The following is a 21,001-nucleotide window of genomic DNA, read 5'->3' on the forward strand; positions in this document are numbered from 1 at the left end:
ACGGTGAAACCCCATCTCTACTAAAAATACAAAAATTAGCCGGGTATGGTGGTGCACTTCTATAGTTCCAGCTACTCAGGAGGCTGAAGCAAGAGAACTGCTTGAACCCGGGAGGCGGAGGTTGCAGTGAGCTGAGATAGTGCCATTGCACTCCATCCTGGGCAATAGAGTGAGACTCTGTCTCAAAAATAAAAAAAAAAAAAGAAATATGACATGAATGGAAACACTTGATATGAGCTTTAAAAGTCCAGTAAGATTGAGACAGATAGAATCTGTAGGCAATCTTGTTGGGTATGTAAATAAGAGTAAATTGCACAAACACAGTTAGGGAGCAAAATGTCGAGTGGATATACAGTGTGGGAAATGAGATGAGACTATGCTAGGCAGAATGGATGAGGAAAACACATTCTGGCTTCTTTGGGCATTATATTAAGCACAGTCACCACCTTCTGGTGAGGAGATTTGCAAGATTTACATGCGTATGATTAGAAAAATAAGAAAAGTTTGACTGCAAAATAATATGAGCCAATGATGAAGTATGTAACTATGTAAAGACTAACAAAATTTGGGTTACATTAATAGAACTATGGCATCTTAAAAAAAGAAAGGACCTAGGCCATGGTTAAAGAATTTCATTCAATTCCAGATACCACATTTTGGTTACAAATCAAATGCACTAAAAATTGTATTCAGACAAGAGGTGAAACTGGAAACTAGTTTTGTAATTAAGAAACAAGAAACTCTGTCTTATGAGGAATGATTGACATGCTTACTGCAAAACAGGTCCTTAAATAGTTGGAGAGTTGTATGTGGAAGAGGAGTAGAGTACTCTCAGAAACCGTAGAAAGAGTGGGTTGCAGAAATCTATTGGAGTTTGATTCTCAATGCCAAAAAACCTAACGTACTTGGAACTACATAAATTGGCAGATGATGATGACCCCATCACTAGAAATATTACAGCATAAATGAAACCACAGTTTGTATCTGTACCACACAATGACTTCATATTAGATGGGAAATTACACAATGTGAACTTAAAAGTTTTTACAACAATACAATGTTTTTAATATTTTAATTCCATCCATAAAACTGAGCTTAAACAAATAATAGTTCTATATACAATTTTAATTATGTGCTAAATTGTCTGAAGATTTCCACAACAGATAATTGCTACAGGAAATAACAGGCATCTGTCCATTAGAAATATATCTGTCTTCAGGTATTTTCCACAATTTCACCACTTGGAAAAGAAAACAATTCTGAATTTGAACGTATATCACCATAGTTAAGTTTTTATCATGCTGTTTAGCATACCCATTTTTAAGGAATGTCAGGTTTAAAAGATGCAACTTCCTCTCTGTTTTTGCATTTTTATAAAAATGATATTATACAATGGAGTCCTATTTCAACTATTTATAAATAAAACATTTCCTTTTATCTCATTCATAAGTTTTTCTTAACCATTGCTGGACTTGTTAGCTTAACTCCAACATCTTCAAGTTCAAACAGTTTTATTATTATTAGAAACAGAAACACCTATTTGTGAACTGGATGATCAAATAATGGTTATGTGTGGTAATAAAGCTATTACATTAATATAGAGTCATTAATGCAAATGCAAATGATCCAGGGATGCAAGGCTGCTTAATAAAGTAGCAAGATAAATCCATCCAGTCTGGGGATGTTTGAATTTTCATCCCTGCACAGATGAGGATTTCCAACCATCTCTCTCAGACATGACTGCTGGAACCCAATTTTGTATCTTTTACTATGTCACCCTACAGGTAAAATTTTCATGCCTCTATTTCCTTCATCTTTATCTTCCTTATGAAGTAGTTGGCTTATGTTCCTGTGAATTAAGTTGTGCTGGTTTTCTTCCAGCTCATATGGTGACTTATAGAAAGAAAACAGTTGAGTTATTTGCATGACCTTTTATATTCGTCTTGCATGAAATGAAATCATGTGCTTTTCTTGTAAAAGATACTAATGCCACTCAGCAGTCTATAGGGTTAATTGTTATTTTAATGAGCATGACATGCAGCACTGGGTAAGAGTATGACTTTAAAAGCTACAAGCTATAAAGGTCACATATCAGTGGAGTGGCAAATTTTTATGGCATATTGCTAGGAACCTGGTCCGTTCTATGCTCACAATCATGTTATTCTTTGCCTAGTGTAAACCGTATGCTTTGACAGCATACTAGAGTTTTTTTATTGGAAAACATTGTGTCTTAAAATCTTTCCAAACAACTCTATGTTCAACCATGGGATTATATGGCTGGAATGAACCTTAATATAGAAAATATATCAAAGGATTAATAGTATAACTAATAAAGTTATAATCCAATGATGGAAGTTCAGATCAAATTTCCTAAAATATCTATAGAAAGAATACCAGTGGCTAGCTATCACTGCTTGTGTACTCATAATTCCAAATAGCCCTGAGTGTAAAGGGCAAAGAGAGTGCAAAGGGTTATGTCACAGGGATTGACTGAGAAGTTACTCTCAAATGGGTGATCAGAGAAGGCTTCCCTGAGGAGAGGGCATTTGACCTACAGCTTGCATGGCACAGAGAAACCAGAAAGTTTAAGCTCAGGCAAAGGCAATAGCAAGTGCAAAGCCTAAAGATGGAACTAATAATGAGTGCTGTTGGAAAAATGCAGAGAAAGCCAGGAAGAGTGTATACAATGGAAAAGGTAGAGTATCATTCACAAGGAGGCCTGGGAGGCAGCAGTGCACAAAATATGGCATTGGATTTTATTCTATGGGAAATAAGAAGTCATTGGTAAGGTTCAGGCAGGGAAGTTACATGTTTCTACGTAACTGCTGCTATGGTGAATGGCTGGTAGATTGTCAAGATTAGAAATCTGGAGACCGGTTGAAATGGTCTTGAAGTTGCCCAGCTGAGAGATGAGTGATGATGGCTGAATTGGTCATCAGTGGAGGTGAAGAGAAGTAGACAGATCTGGTGTAAAGTTTTTGCTAGAACAGAAAACATAGTGTCTTCAGTGCCCAAATCAACAGGGTTGCACCCCTTGCAAAATGAAATTCAGGCCGGGTGCGGTGGCTCATGCCTGTAATCCCAGCACTCTGGGAGGCTGAGGCAGGTGGATCACCTAAGGTCAGGAGTTCGAGACCAGCTTGGCCAACATGGTGAAACCCCGTCTCTATCAATAGTACAAAAATTAGCCAGGCATGGTGGCACATGCCTGTAATCCCTGCTACTCGAAAAGCTGAGAAAGGAAAATTGCTTGAACCCGGGAGACGGAGGTTGCGGTGAGCCAAGATCACTGCATTGCACTCCAGCCAAGATCATGCCATTGTACTTGCCTGGGTGAAAAGAGCAAAACGCTGTGAAAGAGAAAGAAAAGAAAAGAAAGAGAAAGAAAGAAAGAACGAAGGAAGGAAGGAAGGAAAGAAGGAAAGAAAGAAAGAAAGGAGGGAAGGAAGGAAGGAGAAAGAAACAAAGAAAGAAAGAAAGAAGGAAAGAAAGGAGGGAAGGAAGGAAGGAGAGAGAAAGAAAGAAAGAAAGAAAGAAAGAAAGAAAGAAAGAAAGAAAGAAAGAAAGAAAGAAAGAAAGAGAAAGAAAGAAAAAGAAAGAAAGAAAGAGAGAAAGAAGGAGAAAGAAAGAAAGAAGGAAGGAAGGAGAAAGAAAGAAAGAAAGAAAGAAAGAAAGAAAGAGAAAGAAAGAGAAAGAAATTCAGGTCTTTGTCAGTCTTTTAACTACTTTGACCTCTTGCACAAACTTCTTGGAGAGAAGAAGATGTGACTAAGAATCAACATATTTTTCTTTGTTTTCAAACAGAATATAAGCAAAATCATTTCAAAAAGACATACATTTTATTATAAGAATCAATTTGCTTTGGGAATCTGTTTCTACAAGAATCGTAGTTTTAAATGCCTCACTTCCATAAACTGTAAATTGAATTAATGATTGCTGGAATTTATACTTGAAAATCTCTGGGGAGATGAGTTTTGTGGAAACTAACCTAGGAACTGACATACATTCTGCAGTAACTAATAGAATGTAATAAGAGACAGTTTAACAACTGCTGATAGGAGGGAAAATGGGCTTTCAGTGCGGACATCTTCCCTCATTTGCTACAGACCAGGAGTTCAGAGGAGTCACCTAGTTTTGGTCAGTAACCAAAAGAGATTAGATCTGAAATTGGAATGAAACACACCATAACCAAGAGAAAAAAAAAAAAACTGATCGGGATTCAGGCAATTGGTACAGAATTTCTGGCTGCTTTTTATGTGAGGATTATTCCATCTGGTTTTAGTCACTAAAGGGGAAAAGCAGTCTCTGCTGTCGGGATTCACCAATCTTTCACTTGCACAACCTGCTTATACATTGCCTGGTTACAGGAGTCTGAAGCGTGTGTGAAGCCAGCCCATTGCTGTTTTCTCATGGATAGTGACATTATCTACTCCACACATGGGCTGTTACAACTTCAAACAGAGCCCTGTGGATGGTAGAGCTAGGAGGCTATTGGGCCAAGAACTTTGGTTCTTTTAATTTTTTCCTTTTACAGGTTATTAAAGATAAGTTTCCTTTTTCTTTCAGAGACAGAACCCAGAGAATTTCTAATATGTACATCTGAACTTTTTTTCTTGCTTTTTTGTTTGCTCATTTTCCCCCCAAATCCTCAGCATCTTATGACTCTCCTTACTCCCGATATAAATAGTACTATAAATAGTACCATAAATAGTACCACTTTCAAATCAAGGATTACCAAACCTCTTGGTTAGCGGGTTAGGGGCCCACTGTAATCTCCATTTAAACAACCAATGGGGAACCCTAAGAGGAAGAACAATGTCTGTGCCATCCCAACTGGTCTTTTGTCTCTTACCTAAAATTTGGAGGAAAAAAATAACATCTTCTAGAGAAAATATCAGAACTGAACATGTAAACTCACTCAAATGATGCTTCCTGCAACAAGCAGCTATCATAGATAACCTTGCTAGACCAGCTGCTGAGACTTTCCTTTTATCACTATTGTCACTCAAACTTATGCCTGAATTTTCTAACAATATTTATTGTCTTTTGAATAAGAACCTATCATTAGGAACACATGATGTTGTCCAATACATAGTATCTGCTTCACTGGTGGAGTTCCTGAAAATACCACCCTCAGCCAAATGGTTAGGGCTTTCATGGCCTTGGGAGTCATATATACGCTTAAGCCAAAAAGTAAAGGAATAGCACAAGTCCATATAAAATTGGCCAGACTACTAAGACTGCAGGAGAGAAAGGTTATTTTTTGTAAGAGTTGGATGTGGCCATAAGCTCAGAAGTGGAATGCATGACCTCAGTCCCTTTAGGTGCTGGTGTACTCAATCTCACAGAGACATTTTCTCCTTCCGCTGTTTCTAGAGATCATCCTTTCCACAGAGATGGCTTGGCACAAACTACTTTATCTAACTTTTGGAAGTGCCAATGTCCGAACCAGAGCAATCCAGTGACTTCTGGAGTGAGCATTGCTCAGTCATTCAAGGCACATGCTGGAACCAATTGGTCATGAACAAAGTGCTGTAGGACATGCCTATACACATACGTATGCACATACACACTCACATAGACATAAAGACACAACAACACATGCACATGCAGAGACATACACAGATACATATCCACATACACATGGAAAATGTTCTCAGCAGCTGAAGCCCTCAATGAGAGCTGGAGGTCCAAGACAGGGACACAGACAGTGCATAGAAACAGGGGAATATCTACCTAGAGGAAAATAAGTGATTATATGAAAAAGATACCTGCACACATGTTTATAGCAGCACAATTTGCAATTGCAAAAATATAGAACCAGCCTAAATGCCCATCAGTCAGATAGAGTGGATAAAGAAAATGTGGTTTATATATATACACACACACACACACACACACACCAGGGAATACTACTCAGCCATAAAAAGGAACAAAATAATAGCATTCACAGCCACCTGAATGGAACTCCAGACCATTATTCTAAGTGAAGTAACTCAGGAACAAAAAACCAAACATCATATGTTCTTACTCATAAGTAGAAACTAAGCTACGAGGATGCAAAGACATAAGAATGATACAGTTGACTTCGGGGACTTGGGGGAAAAGGTGGGAGAGGGGTGAGGGATAAAAGACTACACATTGGGTACAGTGTACACTGCTTGGGTGATGGGTGCACCAAAATCTCAGAAATCACCACTAAAGATTTTATTCATGTAACCAAACACCACTTGTTCCCTCAAAACCTATTGAAATAAAATAATAAATTGGTAACAAAAAGTTACCTTCTTAAATATACAATTATGTGAGATTTGAACAACACATAAGGATGCATAACTGCAGCCATACAATCAGAATATATTGTATTGCTATCATGGCCCCAAATTCCCTCATACCCATTTGTAAGATAACTTTTGCCCTCATTCGATCCTCTAAAAAGCCATGATCTGCCTTCTGTCAATATAACTTTTGCCTAACCCAGAAAGGCATTAAAATGGACTCATACAAGTACAACAAAGAAATAGGGGGATGTCATTAATCCCAACAAAGTCAAGTTGGTCTCACAGCTGGATTATTGTTACAGCGTCCAAACTGAGATCTGAAATGGCTTCTTAAACGGTTTTTTTTTTTCCTGTCAAAATTTGCCACAAAGTGTGGGCTTAGAATGGATGGTTCAAGCCTTTGCAGACATTGTGATACCACAATGTGTATTTCTGATTCCTCACCATCAATGTGGCTTTCTTTGCCTCAGTGCATAGGCCTTCAAGTACCTGCTTCTGGAAATAAAGTTATGTTCAGAAAGTAAAGAAGGACCTGAGATGGAGAAAGAGTTTCCTGACTCTCAAAGTTTGGTTAGATTTCCCTTCTGTTTTTCTAGCAGTATTCTGTGCCTTCCCTTATCATAGCACTAAGGTTAAATGTTATAATGGATGTCTTTCCCAAGAGTCTGAAGGCTCTTGCAGGGCAGGGTTTTCTCATATTTTCTATCTAGTAAGGTCTTGCATATTGCCTGGCTCCTAGTGAGGTCTCAGTAGTTCTTAAATAAATTACATATTATAGCTACCATTTGATGCTTTAATTAAATATGAGTTCTTATTCTTAAAGTTGAATTAATTTATTCATCAAAAAATTATTAGCACCCACTATTTATGCTTGGTGATTACAAAGGCGGTAGTTACAAAAAATAGAAAAAGCAAACACTCTTAAAAGGTTTTTTATAAAGGGTATGTGTGTGTGTGTGTGTGTGTGTGTGTGTGTGTGTAACAATGGAAGGACATTTTGAGATGGTGTTTAACTACTTGAGAAGATTTTAGAAATTTCATGCTGTAATAAAACAGTGTAAAGTAATTTAATCTATGTTGATTTGCATAATATAGTGTATTATCTAGACTCTGCCTTTGATCATCACCCCCAAAAGAGAGGCATGTTCTTAAAATATCTTTGTTTCTGATAACAGAACTTCCATATCTCAATATGCGATGTAAGCCAGGTAGAATAGATTTAAAGCTGACTTGGACCCTTTTAAAAGAAATCTACATGGTTGTAGATGTTTGTTTGTGTTTTCCCATTTTATATATCTTGCTCATTCCTGGTCCCTGTGGACAGTCTGAATAAAAGGTCAGGTTACTGTCAACTGTGAGAAAGACTGTTTCAGAAATGCTTCCAGCTGAGATCTCCCAGGAGATGTCACACCTTGACATGTGTGTCAGGACTTAAGGAGATGCCTTTAAATTTATATGTAAATATGCCATTTGATTGAGTGCATGTAGATGTTATGGTTATATAAGTATGCATGTGGTATGTATGTGACAGCATATAAATGTGTACATGTGTGTTATGTGCATAATTATGTGTTATATATGCATGTTTGGGTTGTATATTAGCGTATGCTGTGTGTCTGTGAATGTGTGTTGCATGTGTGCATTGAACATATATATGTTATGTTTAGGGGTGTGTGTGTATATATATGTAAATGTAGTGTGTGTGAGGAGAGACATTTCTGCCTTTTTTCCTGTACATGCTCAGGAAGTGAAAGAGAAAATATGGCATTACCTGTGGAGAATACAGCCTCAAATTAAATAGATTAAAAACCTTTCCTAGGCTGTCAGAGAAAATGTTGAAGGGTTTTCAAAAAGAGAAGGAAATCTCTCGAGCAACCATATCTATATTTGCATTGCTTGTTTCAGAATAAAGACAAAAAATACAAATTCACAGCACACGCTTTTGACACAGAGTCATATTTTGAAACGTGCTGGTTGGTAGCACCTCCATGATGTGCCTGCCTGTGACATTTTAAGATCACAAATTGCTGCTAAGAAACACTCTCTCTTTTCATATTTACACTTAAAAAATCTTTTCTTCTTAATGGTTAATTAGGTCACTAATCTAAAGAAGCTCTTAAGAGGAAGATGAAATGTTGACATTTTGCAATTATTTGCTACTGTGAATAATACATAAACATACTACTTATGGAGAAAGTAGCTTTCAACCCCTTTTTCTTCCATGAAAGCTCATGCTGACAGCAGAATCCCTGTGCCTTGGGTCACAGACAGCCACACTACCTCCTTCTCTGCTTTAGGTACTTTGGGTGATTACGCTGTGCTTTTCCAAAGTGCAGAATCAGTATGGGGGGGTGTGTGTGTGTGTGTGTCTGTTTGTGTGTGTGTGTGTGTGTGTAAGTATACTGATCTTGTCTACTTCCAGTTACACCACAAGTGTTAAAACACTAGCACATCATCAATTACTTGAAGTAGAAACTCTTTTAGAAATCAGCTTAATCAGACATACATAATATTCTAATAATTTAATCCTACAGCAAGCACTTTATAAGTTCTTTAGTAACAGGATTAAGACAAGTATGAGTAATGCAAAGATGACGAGGACACAGTATTTGCCCTTTAGAAGCTAAGAAAGAGATGACTTACAGTATTCAGCCATATTCAGGGACTACTGTAAAAGTATACAATGAAATATTATTCACCCTTAAAAAAGAAAAAAATCTTGCAATATGCAACAATATGAATGAATCTCAAAGACATTATGCTAAGTGAAATAAACCAATCATAGAAGTACAAATACTGCATGATTCCACTTACGGGAACTATTTAAAATAGCCAACTTCAGAGAATCAAATAGTAGAATGGTAGTTACCAGGGGCTGGGGGTGGGGAAAATGGGAAATTGCTAATCAATGGTCATAAATTTCAGTTACACAAGAGGAATAAGCTCTAGAGATCTGCTGTACAGCATTGTGCCTATCATCAATAATACTATAATGTATACCTAAAATTTGTTGAGGGTAGATTGAATATTAAGTGTTCTTACCATACTAAAATGAAATTTTAAAAATTTGACTTCTTATTTTGTTTTGCCTCTGTACTTCAAATGTTTCTTCTTCCATCTTCTTTCAATCATTTAATCCCATTGTCAAAACCACCATCAATAGCCTCACCCCTCTAAAATCTCAATTTCAAACACTCCTTTCTCTTAACTTCTATTATTGCGGCTCTCTCATCCCCATGATTTGACACCAGTATATTATAAATTGAGCAACCTCAGCATCTTCATCATTATTCACCTGTATCTATCCACTATAATCTTTTTCATGCATTGCTGTGTAGTCTTCCCTCTGGCTTCCTTTCCCCCAACTTTGTTACTTTGTTTTAACAGTCTCTTAAAATCATATATTAGATCATGCCAGTTACTTCAGTACATGGTTGTGGAAGGAAATAATAAATTCTTTAAATCTATCCACTTGTGTTGTCCTCATTGTCCTCACCCTAATCTAGGCTCACATAATCAGAAAACATGGTGCTGAGACTTCTACCTTCTGGTAATCGTATTATTTTCCTAGCATTGATGTAATAAAATATCCAGAATCTGAGTGGCTTATAACAACAGAAATTTGTTTTATCACAGTTCTGGAGGCTAGGAGTCTGAAATCAGTGTGTCACCAGTGCATGCACTTTCTAAAAGCTCTGGGGAAAAGATCCTTCCCTTACATTTCCTAGCTTCTGGTGGATGCTGGAAACCCTTGGCATTCCTTGGTTTACAGTTGCATCACTTCAATCTTTGCCACCTTCATTATATAATCTCTTTCCCAGTGTGTCTGTGTCTCCTTTCCTCTTCTTATAAGACACTAGTCATTAGATTTAGGGTCTCACCCTAATCTAGTATGACTTCATCTTACATCAATTAATTACATCCGCAAAGACTCTATTTTCAAATAAGGTCACATTAGGAAAATTCAGTTGGAAATGAAGGCTTTTTTTTGTGGAGGGGGGCAACACTATTCAACTCACTACAGTAGTAATTTAGTCCTAAGGAAGACACAATATATTCACAAACATGAGCTCATTCAAACTCTCAATGACTTGGTGTTTTCATCTTCAAAAGGGGCATTGCACCTGCCATGTCTTCTTCACTGAGTGGTTGTGAACATTTAGATGAACATTTTGATGGAAAATGGTTGCATACAACAAGGGCCAATACACATATATTAAACATTTTTATTATATGGAAAGCATGTTGAGATTTATAATTCTTGAAATAATATATATGTATAAATAAGAAATAAAATACATCATTTCTTGCATTTTAAATTTAGAGTGCAATTCATTATCCTAATTTGCACATTCAGTTTCTAGTATATTTTCAAATATGTATTAACAATCAGTGTTTTATTTAATTGAAAGTAAATTTAAAGATTATTTCTTATTTTCTCACACTTCAGTGATTGGACAATTAAGCCTCAAGCAATTAAATTATTTGTCCAGGTTTCTCCAGCTCATTGGCTGAAGAATGAGAACCCAGTTCTCCTTGCTCCCAAATAAAATGAGCAGCTAATATAAGATGTTAAGTGACCTAATTGAGTGGCTAGTAATTCTCAGTCTCTCCTCTTTGTAGACATTCTTCTTGGAATGTTTATTAATGTCAGATAGAGCAGGTAGATGGAGTTTAAAGAGATGATTTGAATTCAGCTGAGATATTGTCTAGTCATTTGATACTGCTCATGTTTCTTAATCTCTTTCACATTTGGTTTCCTCAGCTGTAAAATGAGAACAATATTTATTCACAGAGTTAATGTGAATATTATTTGCTTAACATGAATAAATCACATAAATCATAGTCCCTTCCAGGTTTCTTAACTATGCATACATAAAGGTGATTTACTATGCATACATATATACATGCATACATAAACATACACACATTCCCAACACATGCAATAGCATGGCAAACAGTCACACTCAATAAAAGAGATATGATGATGATGACGTGACCAAAATAACAGAGAAATGAGAGTGCTTCAGGGAAGCAATTATAATACACTTTTTCTTAAAGAATTAATAGAAAGCCAGGCATGTAACCAGACCCTGGTAGGTTCTTTGCTTACGTCACCTTATAAAATTTTCTCAGCAACACTAGAAAATAAAGATCCTGGTTTTATGGATGAGAAAATTAATGATCAAAACATTCAACTAAGTTGTCCAAACCCACAAACTTAATATTTGCTAAAGACGGATTTCAAATGGATGTCCGTCTAAAGGCAAAGGTTAGGATCTGTCTTGGAGCTGATAGGCACAGGCTGTGAAATATGCAGAAATGCAGAAACTAGAATTGGAGCGTTACTCAGCATAGTTATTTAGAAAGCCCTTTTGACATCCAGGCACTGATGAACGAGCGAGTAAATGCATGGTTCTGCACCTGGCAGTTTCCGGACACCTTCCAAGCTCAGATTCTGCCTCTGCTCTTCTTGGGATGACTGCTTGATTAATGAGCTCCCATTCATAAAGCCTTCTGATGAGGAATACGCGCCATGGCTGTAAGTGGTAAGTCATATCATTGTTTGGATTGGCACTGAGACATGCAGGCAAAAGCTTTACCCCTGTGGCTAGGGAAATGGAGGGATAATATAATCAAATCTGTGGATTCATGCTCTGCAAGTCTGTAGGCTTATCGTAGGGGGCCACTTTGAGTAGAAGTCAGTTGGATTCCTGGCTGAATGTTATGTGTTACAGTTCCCTATGTTTATTAAGTATTTTCAAGATTATATCTTAACCTAATCCTTTCCAAGCCTTTGGAATTCATTCTAGTTAGCTCACAGATGGATGAAACACAGAAAAAGTTAAAAGAAAATGCTTGTGGATTGGTTTTCCCTGAATGTTTCTGATTTAGGGCAGAATTTAGGGAGGAAGAATAAATTTAAAATATCTTTGAGAGACAAAGAGAAAAAAATATAAAACCTTAGGCTTAACTTCCTGTGTGTAAGCCTCACCAAAGAGCTAACAAAGAAATGCTGTGTGCTTTCTGGGCCCTGGGCATCTCAGGATATACAGCTGAGTATGTGCTTATGTTTTAGTTTACCTGTCTGAAATCTCTAAGTGTTTGTCTACAGAACTGTAAGATAATGGATTGATTTTTAAAAAATAATCTAGTCAATGATTTTTATTTTGCAGGGTGCCAAACAACCTATTTGATTTTTAAAAATAAACTTCCATTTTAAAGTGCAGTAGACACAGACAAAATGAAAGTTGGCTTATTTGTCCCTTCTAGGTTTATGTTTCTACGAATCAATATTTTTAATTATATAGCAGCTTTTCAATAACTCTCAAGTGTGTGTGCAACATATAGTTTCCAAAGAATTAGTCAGAAGTGCTTTTGCAAAATATAGTATGCTGGCTTGTAAGGCCAGTCTTAGCATGTGTATAATCATTTGTTCATTCTTTGGTCATTTATTTAACAAATGTTTTTGGAGCAACTATTATCTATGAGAGGTGGCAATGGAAGTGATGGGTATGTATGAGTTTAAAAAGAAAAACACAGAAGGCTCAGAGTTGAGGACAGGAGTTTCTTTAGAGCTGTATGGTGATGTGCAGACATGTTCTCATGTATTTGTCTTACGGGCTACAAATAACAGGTGCCACATGAATAGGGATCATTAAACATACACCTAATGAAGTTAAAAGGATTCATTAAATGATACAGTGGTTTGATATTTTAGTCATCATGATTCTTATGTACCACCTGTCTCAGTGTCTGAAATGCCACAATAAGCAGACTGTTATTTATTTAATCTTAAAAAAGATCTTGCTTTTGAGATAATTTTCAGTTTAAGGCAAATATCTTTTTGAAGAAGTAGAATAAGTAATGACTAAGCTCCCTTCACCACATCAAATCCTGGGGACACACATAAACACATACATACATGCTCTGACAATATATAAACATATATATAATATTACATATAAATATATATAATATATAATGTATTATATAATAAATGTTATATAAAATTATATGTATATACATATTATATTCATTATATTATATATAATTTATATATAATAAATTTATATAATGTATAATACATTTATATATAATATAATATATATTCAAATATATTGTGTGAAAATACACAATACTTAGTAAATATAAAGAGAAGAAAAGCAATATCCCAGTGGAGCAGTCTGCTGGACACGACCCTAATCAATTGATCAAATTGAGCACACATGCAAGGGTGCAATGGGAAGGACCCAGCAGGTGTGTCTGTCTGTGACAGTTCTGCCAAGGATGCATAACCTGACTCTAATTGCAAGGAAACCTCAGAAGAAACCCAAATTGCAATAACCGGCCTATAATGGTTAAAAGTGTCACAGTCATGAAAGTCAAAGAAAGGCTTTCATGGAGGCATTTTAGATTGAATGTGACCAAAGAGACTTGGAAGGTAAATGAAAAAGATTGCTTAAAGGGCATTTCTGGGGCAATTATAGACACTTGACTAGAGTCTACAGATTAGGTGGTAAGTAGTGATGCAGCAATGTTACTTTTCTAGTTTTCATGGTTGTACTATATTATGCGCGACAAGTATTGGCAAACTTTTTTCTGTAAAGATCCACAGTACATATTTTAGGCTTTGTGTGCCATACAGCCTCAGTCACAACTACTTAAATCTGCCACTGTCGTATAAATGCAGTCATATACAACATGTAAACAAATAAATGTGGAAGTGTTCCAATAAAACTTTATTTACAAAAACAGGTAGCAGGTGAGGTTTGGCCTGTGAGCCACAGTTCACTGACTCCTGATATAGAAAAATGCCTTTTTCATAAAAACAAACATATACACTGAAGTTACCACGGGTATTGGGAAATCTAATTAAAAAATTACTATCAAGTGGTTCAGGAAAAGAAAAGATGCTGCATTGTACCTGCAAAAATTTGAGATTTTTTGAAAATAAAAATACTTATATACAAAAAATCACTATCTGAAACATATCAGACATCCATAAATATAGTAAGCCTTGGAAAATTTAAGTGTATCCAATGACTTAATGTGTAGCTCTAGTGAAGCTAATAACATTAAAGATGACCAAGAGTAGTTTAAATAAAATTCTTTCACGTAATTGAGAGTGGAAAATTGCAATATCACCAGATAAACACATTTTAAATATGTAACATTAAAAAAGCATATAATACTAAGTTTTAATTAATTAAACTGTTTTAAGTAGACTTTTGAATATTTCTGTTACAGCCCCCAAATCTTGCATTTAATTATTTACATTGGGCAAAATATTTCATTTGGCTCTTTTTTTAATTGGAAAAACAAGGGACTTTGATCAAATTCAGATTTGTCTAATAACAGTGTATATGGTATCTCCCGCTTCCCTTTCTGTAGAGTTTAGCCCTTATACTGAGGCAATCTAGTTAGCAGAAAAGTCAAGCTTTCTGAATCTGAGTAACTTATCTAATCAAATAAGTTTCAGTTTCCTCAGTATAAAGTTTAATTATACTGCGTACGTGAACTAAATGGTCTTTTTTTTTTCTTGGCACTTAATGTATTCTCAGTTAATATTAATTTCTTTCTATATCTCTTATACTATTTACATTCAATTTTTTGCTTTCTATCAGCATCAATACCCGAGAAATGCTATAGAGATTTTTGAGGGAAAAAAACTTTTTTTTTGCCTTCCAGGCAATCCAAATGGTGCAAAATATAAAGCTAACATCAAAGTGGGCAATTGGCAAATGTCTGGTGGCAGACTGACCTAGTGGATGTCATTCCGAATTTTATTATTTCATTGGCCCATTCAGTACATGTTCTCCTTTTTTGTTGTAAGTATCCCATCCTGAATATTTGACTACTTCAGAAAGTACAAGGTAGGCAGAATAGATTTATGTTTTAATAAATTAAATTTACTTTATTTATATTATGTCTTAGGGCCTTGAAGTACAGTGCAATAATGCAGTTACCATCCCTTTTTGGGAATGTATCTTTGCCAAAATCCTTACCAGCCTGCCCACAGCATCAAGCACACAACACCTCTTAACACAGACCTATTTCAAATTAAAGTAAAACGCAGTTCAATGCTATAAATGGAGAGACACAGACACACAGACACACACCACACGCACTCACACAGAGTAGAAAAAGCCATGCCTGTTGAAACGCATCAATTTTATAAATTAGGTAGCCTACTACCGCATAGTTGAACTATAATTAGGTTCTTAATTCTGTTCTTACACCAGAACATTGTCTAATACTTTTATTGAAATAACTAGGCTTCTTCTATTAGCAAGATTTTCTTAAAGAACATCTGATCATTTAAATTTATTAAGACACAGCAGCAATGCCCTTTAACAGCCATGAAGATTGATTGGTATTTTCATTAAAACTGTTACCTTTTAAAGAAGCTATATGAACTACTGATGACATTTCCCAGTATGAGTGCCCAAAAATAAAGCATCATTAAAAAAAAATTTAGCAAATCCTCGTCTAATTGTGTATCTATTATATGGCCAGATATAAAGATCCAATGAGTTCTGTATAGAAACTATAACTAGATTCAAAGAGAAAGCAGGCTACCAGACAGGCAAGACATATACAAGTGAAAAACAAAAAGCAGCTACAACACAAAGAAATTCATGATCAAGGTTTAAGAATGACACATATTATTCATGGGCTTCAGAGGATGGAGACTATCTTGTTCAATTGGGTTGATCAGAAAAGCCTCAGGGACCAGACAGCCTCTTAGTAGGAATGAGAAGCGGATGTTAGATTCCCAAGAAGCAGTGTCAAAAACAACAAACTCTGTGGGTCTGTACTTAATGCTGGCTTCCTGCCAACAACATATCTGATTTCTATTGTGCCTGGGAGTCACACAAGGGCTTTACCCATATTTTTAAAAAGGAAGACTCGTGTTTAGAGAGATGTCTCTTATTAAGACAGAGATGCTAACATTTCACCTTCCAATGCAATGGTAGAATAATCCTATGTGAATGACTCTAAACGTCTACATTCACGTTCACACATTTTCAGGTCATAGGCAGGATGAAACTCTTAAAATGTTTTCTGTGGAGCATAAAAACATGTTTACACATGCTTTCCTTTTGCTTGTCTTGGGGACATTTTACAGCAATTCAAGCAACACTAATCCTTGCACACTTTTAGATTCTGAAATGATCTTTTTTTTCCCTGCTACCATATTCCCACTCCTAGTCAAGGGCACAGCAAATTATCCTCTATCTGAGTCAGAAAAGTAAAGCTCACCCTAGATTCCTGACTTGCTACTAATATTCAATGAATCAGAAAGTCCTCTTTCTTCCAACTTCCGAGTATCTCCAATTCTATTCTTTATCATTATTTAGGTCAGATCTCCCCCATGTCTAGTCCTACCTAATTTGCACCACTTTCCTCCTTGCGTATTGTACTCCAGACTCACTGAAATACATTATTTTCTCAGGGTTTGTCTATGTCCTTTGTACTTTGTCCACAGTGATCCCTCTGCTAGAATGACCAACAGTCCCCCAGGCTTTTGAGCATGGGTCTTCTTTTCCAGAAATTTTTCTGCAGGTTTTCTCTCTTGTTGGATTGTGTGTCTATTCTTTGGGTTCCTTTGGAGTCCCTGCTGTATTATATCATATCACTAACCATAATATGAAGTAATTGCTTATATATGTCTCTGCTTTCTTTGAGAGATCCTAATCTCCTTAAGAGAAGTAATTACCACCACCCCCTGAACAGACAGGCCTGTGCAGAAACTCTTTCAGACTCCCTATTCCTCTCATAGTGCATGACACATATGAGGTACTCAACAACTATTTAGAGGAGACAATAATATTTTAACCAATGTTTTCAAACCAGAGGGACCCCAATAGTGTACTTTCTGATAACATGAACTCTGGCCTTAAAAGAGAAAAATTAGGAATAGTCAACATTGAATTTCATCTGATTATATTTTATTGTAATTTTTAATGCATAAGTATTTAATATTCCCCAAATACACCGTGAATGGCTCCTCCCAGATTAAGAATTCTATCTATTAGGGAAGATGACATTTGCTATGGTTTGGATGTGGTTTGTCCCCATTAAAACTCATGTTGAAGTTTAATGGCCAGTGAAGCAGTGTTGGGGAGTGTGGTCTAATGGGAGGTGTCTAGCTCACAGAAGCTGATCCCTCATGAATAGGTTAATGCCTTCCCATAAAAGTTAGTGAATTTTCACTCTTATGAGACTAAATTAGTTACCAGAGGTCGGGTTGTGATAAAAATGAGTTTGGCTTCCTAGACATTCTCTTATTTCCCCTCTCACCATGGGATCTCTCTGCACATGCCTGCCTACTCTTCTGCTTCTCTGCCATGTTTCAACCCAGCACATGGTTCTCTCCAGAAGCTGGACAGATGAGGTGCTATGCTTTTGAACTCCCAGCCTGTAGATTTGTGAGCTAAATAAATCTCTTTTCTTTATAAATTACACAGCTTAAGTTTTCTGTTATAGCAACACAAAACAGACTAAGAGGGAAAATTCATACTGAGGAGTGGGATGCTGCTATAAAGATACTATAAAGCAGCTTTGGAATTGGTTAAGGAGTAGTGACTGGAAAAATTTGGAGCAGACTACAAAAAGCCTGAATTGCCATAAATACAACATTAAGGGTGATTGTGGTGAGAGTTCAGAGAAAGACAACAGGGTGAGGAAAAGTTTAGAACTTCTTAGAAATTGGTTAAGTGGTTGTGACCAAAATGCTGCTAGAATTATAGATGGTAAAATAGAAATTAAAATAAATTAAATATTTAAAAAATAATAAAGAAATATAAACGGTGAAGGCTGTTTTAATGAAGTCTCTTCATGGAAATGAATAAAAAACTTATTGGGAACTGAAGGAAAGTTCATCCTTTTTAACTATGGGAAAGAATTTGGCTGCACTTTGTCTATGCTCTAGGGGTTTGTGGAAGGCTGAATTTAAGGGTAATGAAATAGTGCATCTGGTGGAAGAAGTTTTGAAGCAAGAAAGCGCTCAGGCTGCTGCATTGTTACCTCTAACTACTTATAGCGAGCTTCTAGAGAAAAAGGAAATAGAGCAAAAAGATTTGGAAAATTTGCAATCTGGCTATCTGATAGGGAATAAAAGACTATTTTCAGAGAGAAACCCAAGGGTGCAGCCAAACAGACTGCTTACTCTTAGTAACATTATCATATATAAAAGGGAACCAGGTGCTATGCATCAGAACAATGAAAAAAGGCCCTGAAAGCCCTGAAAGCATTTCAAAATTCTTCGAGGCCACCCCTCCCATCACAGGCTTAGAGGACTAGGAGGACAAAACATTTTTGGGGAACAGGCCCAGATTGCTGCTGCCCTGCCCCACCTTGGAACACTGTTCCCCACATCCCTGGAGCAGCCACGGTTCAAACGGTCCCAGGTATGACTTGTACTACCACTCTAGAGAGTGTAAACCATAAGTCTTGGTGGTTTTCACATGGTGTTAAGTCTGCACATGCACAGAATTCAAGAGCTATGGAGGCTTGGTGGCTTCCACCCAGATTTCAGAAGATGTACTAAAAATCCCGGAAGCCCAGGCAAAAACCTGTCACAGGGCCAGAGCCACCACAGAGCCATAAGCCTAGTGGAGCTATTGAAGAAGGGCTGCTGCCATGATACCAGAACTGTAAAACTACCAGGATATAATTCTAGCCTGAAAAAGCCACAGGCACAGAACTCTAACCTGTGAGTAATCACATGGGCTGCACCCAGCAAAGCTATGAGTATGGGACTCCCTGAGGGCTTGGACATCTGCCCCTTGCTCCAGTATGTCCTGGAGACAGCATATGGAATGAAAGCTCTATGCTAGAGCTTTAAAATTTAATGTCTGCCCTGCTGGGTTTCAGATTTGTGTGGGGTCTATTACTCCTTCCTTTGGACAAATTTCTTTTTTGGGGAATAGAAGTATTTACCCTATGACTGTACAACTATTATACTTTGGAAGTAAATAATTTGTTTTTGATTTTACAGGCTTACACATGGACTTTGGACTTTTGAGTTGATGCTGGAATGAGTTAACACTTTTGTGACTATTGGGATAGAATGATTATATTTTTATACCCAAGAAAGCAAGAAAGGCATAAGTTTTAGAGGGCCAGGAGCAGAATGCTATGGTTTGGATGTAGTTTGTCCTCACAAAAACTCATGCTGCAGCTTAATTGCCAGTCTGGCAATGTTGAGAGGTAGGTCCTAGTGCAAAATATTTGCGTCATGGGAACAGATGTCTCATGAATAGATGAATGCCCTCCCATGGGAGTGAATGAATCCTTGCTCTCACAGACTATATTAGTTACTAGAGAGCAAGTTGATATAAAAGTGAGCTTCACTTTCTCTGCTCTTTCTTGCTTCCTCTATTGCCACGTGATCTCTTTGCACACACTCACTCACTTTTCCACTTCTCTGCTGTGTTTTGATCCAGCATGTAGCCCTCCCCAGAAACAAGTCAGATGTGGTGCTATGTTCTTGGACTTCCCAGCATACAAAATCATGAGCTAAATAAACCTCTTTTCTTTGTCAGTTACCCAACCTCAGGTGTTGTGTGATAGCAAAACAAAACAAAGATAACGTCCATTAAATGTATTAAATGAATTCCCACTCAGTGTGAAATCCAAGAAATATAATTCCATTCACTTTTATCTATTTTTCCTGTTGGTTTACTTTTGGTTCTTACAAACAAAAAACAAAAAACCTAGCCAACTATTTGTATAAATTTAACAGATAGCATTAAATTCACTTAGAAAAATAGACCAATTTAGAATAAGGTCAATATAAGTGAAGGTCAGCTACAGTTTGGAATGAAGTCAAGGGTTGATGCCACCTCACACATTCATTTAAATAATTCTAGATGCACAGTCTAGCTGTGGAGTCTGCAGAGAACTAATCTCTACCTCCTGAGGAGAAAGAATGTGGACATAGGCCATTCAAGGACATGAATAAAAGTTAACAGACTTTGTTCCACCAGAAAACCGGTGAAATCTGGGTCTTTGGGCATGATTCCTAGAGAAAAAAACTAAAAACTAAAGTTAAATCTCAGATTCATCACTTATTAACCATTTTATACTTATGAGGCTTAATCTGGGAATAATAAAAAGATAAATTTCATGGGAAAAAAGATGAAAAAGAGATAATATATATGAAAGCACATTTAACATTAAATGCTATTATAAAATTGTATGAAATTATATAATATACATTTTTTGTATAATTGTATTCCATAACGTAACAACATGCAAATATAAAACCATCCTCAATAGAGTTTGTTTTTCTAGTACCTAAGATATATTTATATTTTCTATTTACTTCATGGCAGGAATTAGCCACAATCAGTTACTAGATAATACACTGAACAATTAGGAATTTTGAATTCTGTTGTAACCATTAGCAGACAACCATGTTATGTTAAACAAGCCACTCAACCTAAGATTATGTCTCCAGGTATCAAACAAGTTTGTCCCCAGCTCTAATATTTTAAAAAGCTCTATGTTTATTTCTGAGATTTTACTATTTTTTCTCTTCTATTTTTCATTTAATTTTAAGACAAATCTAATACAGGAAGTAAGTTAGAACAAAAGATGAAGACTTAAGGGAGAGTGACTTTGAAAATGGATTATTTCTTAAAAATACAAATTATAAAATTATGGGTCACAGAAAAATTAGTTTCCACTCCACTTCTCTCAAGCACATA

General features: G+C 36.4%; 1 long non-coding RNA gene across 3 annotated transcripts in view; it reads right to left on the minus strand.

The window, feature by feature from the left end:
* LOC101150578 (uncharacterized) overlaps nt 1-21,001 on the minus strand; it is a 515,608-nt gene that overhangs the window by 446,145 nt on the left and 48,462 nt on the right. The window lies entirely within an intron of this gene.

This window comes from Gorilla gorilla, chromosome 17 (genome assembly GCF_029281585.2).
Source record: "Gorilla gorilla gorilla isolate KB3781 chromosome 17, NHGRI_mGorGor1-v2.1_pri, whole genome shotgun sequence".
NCBI classification, from domain to species: Eukaryota; Metazoa; Chordata; class Mammalia; order Primates; family Hominidae; genus Gorilla; species Gorilla gorilla.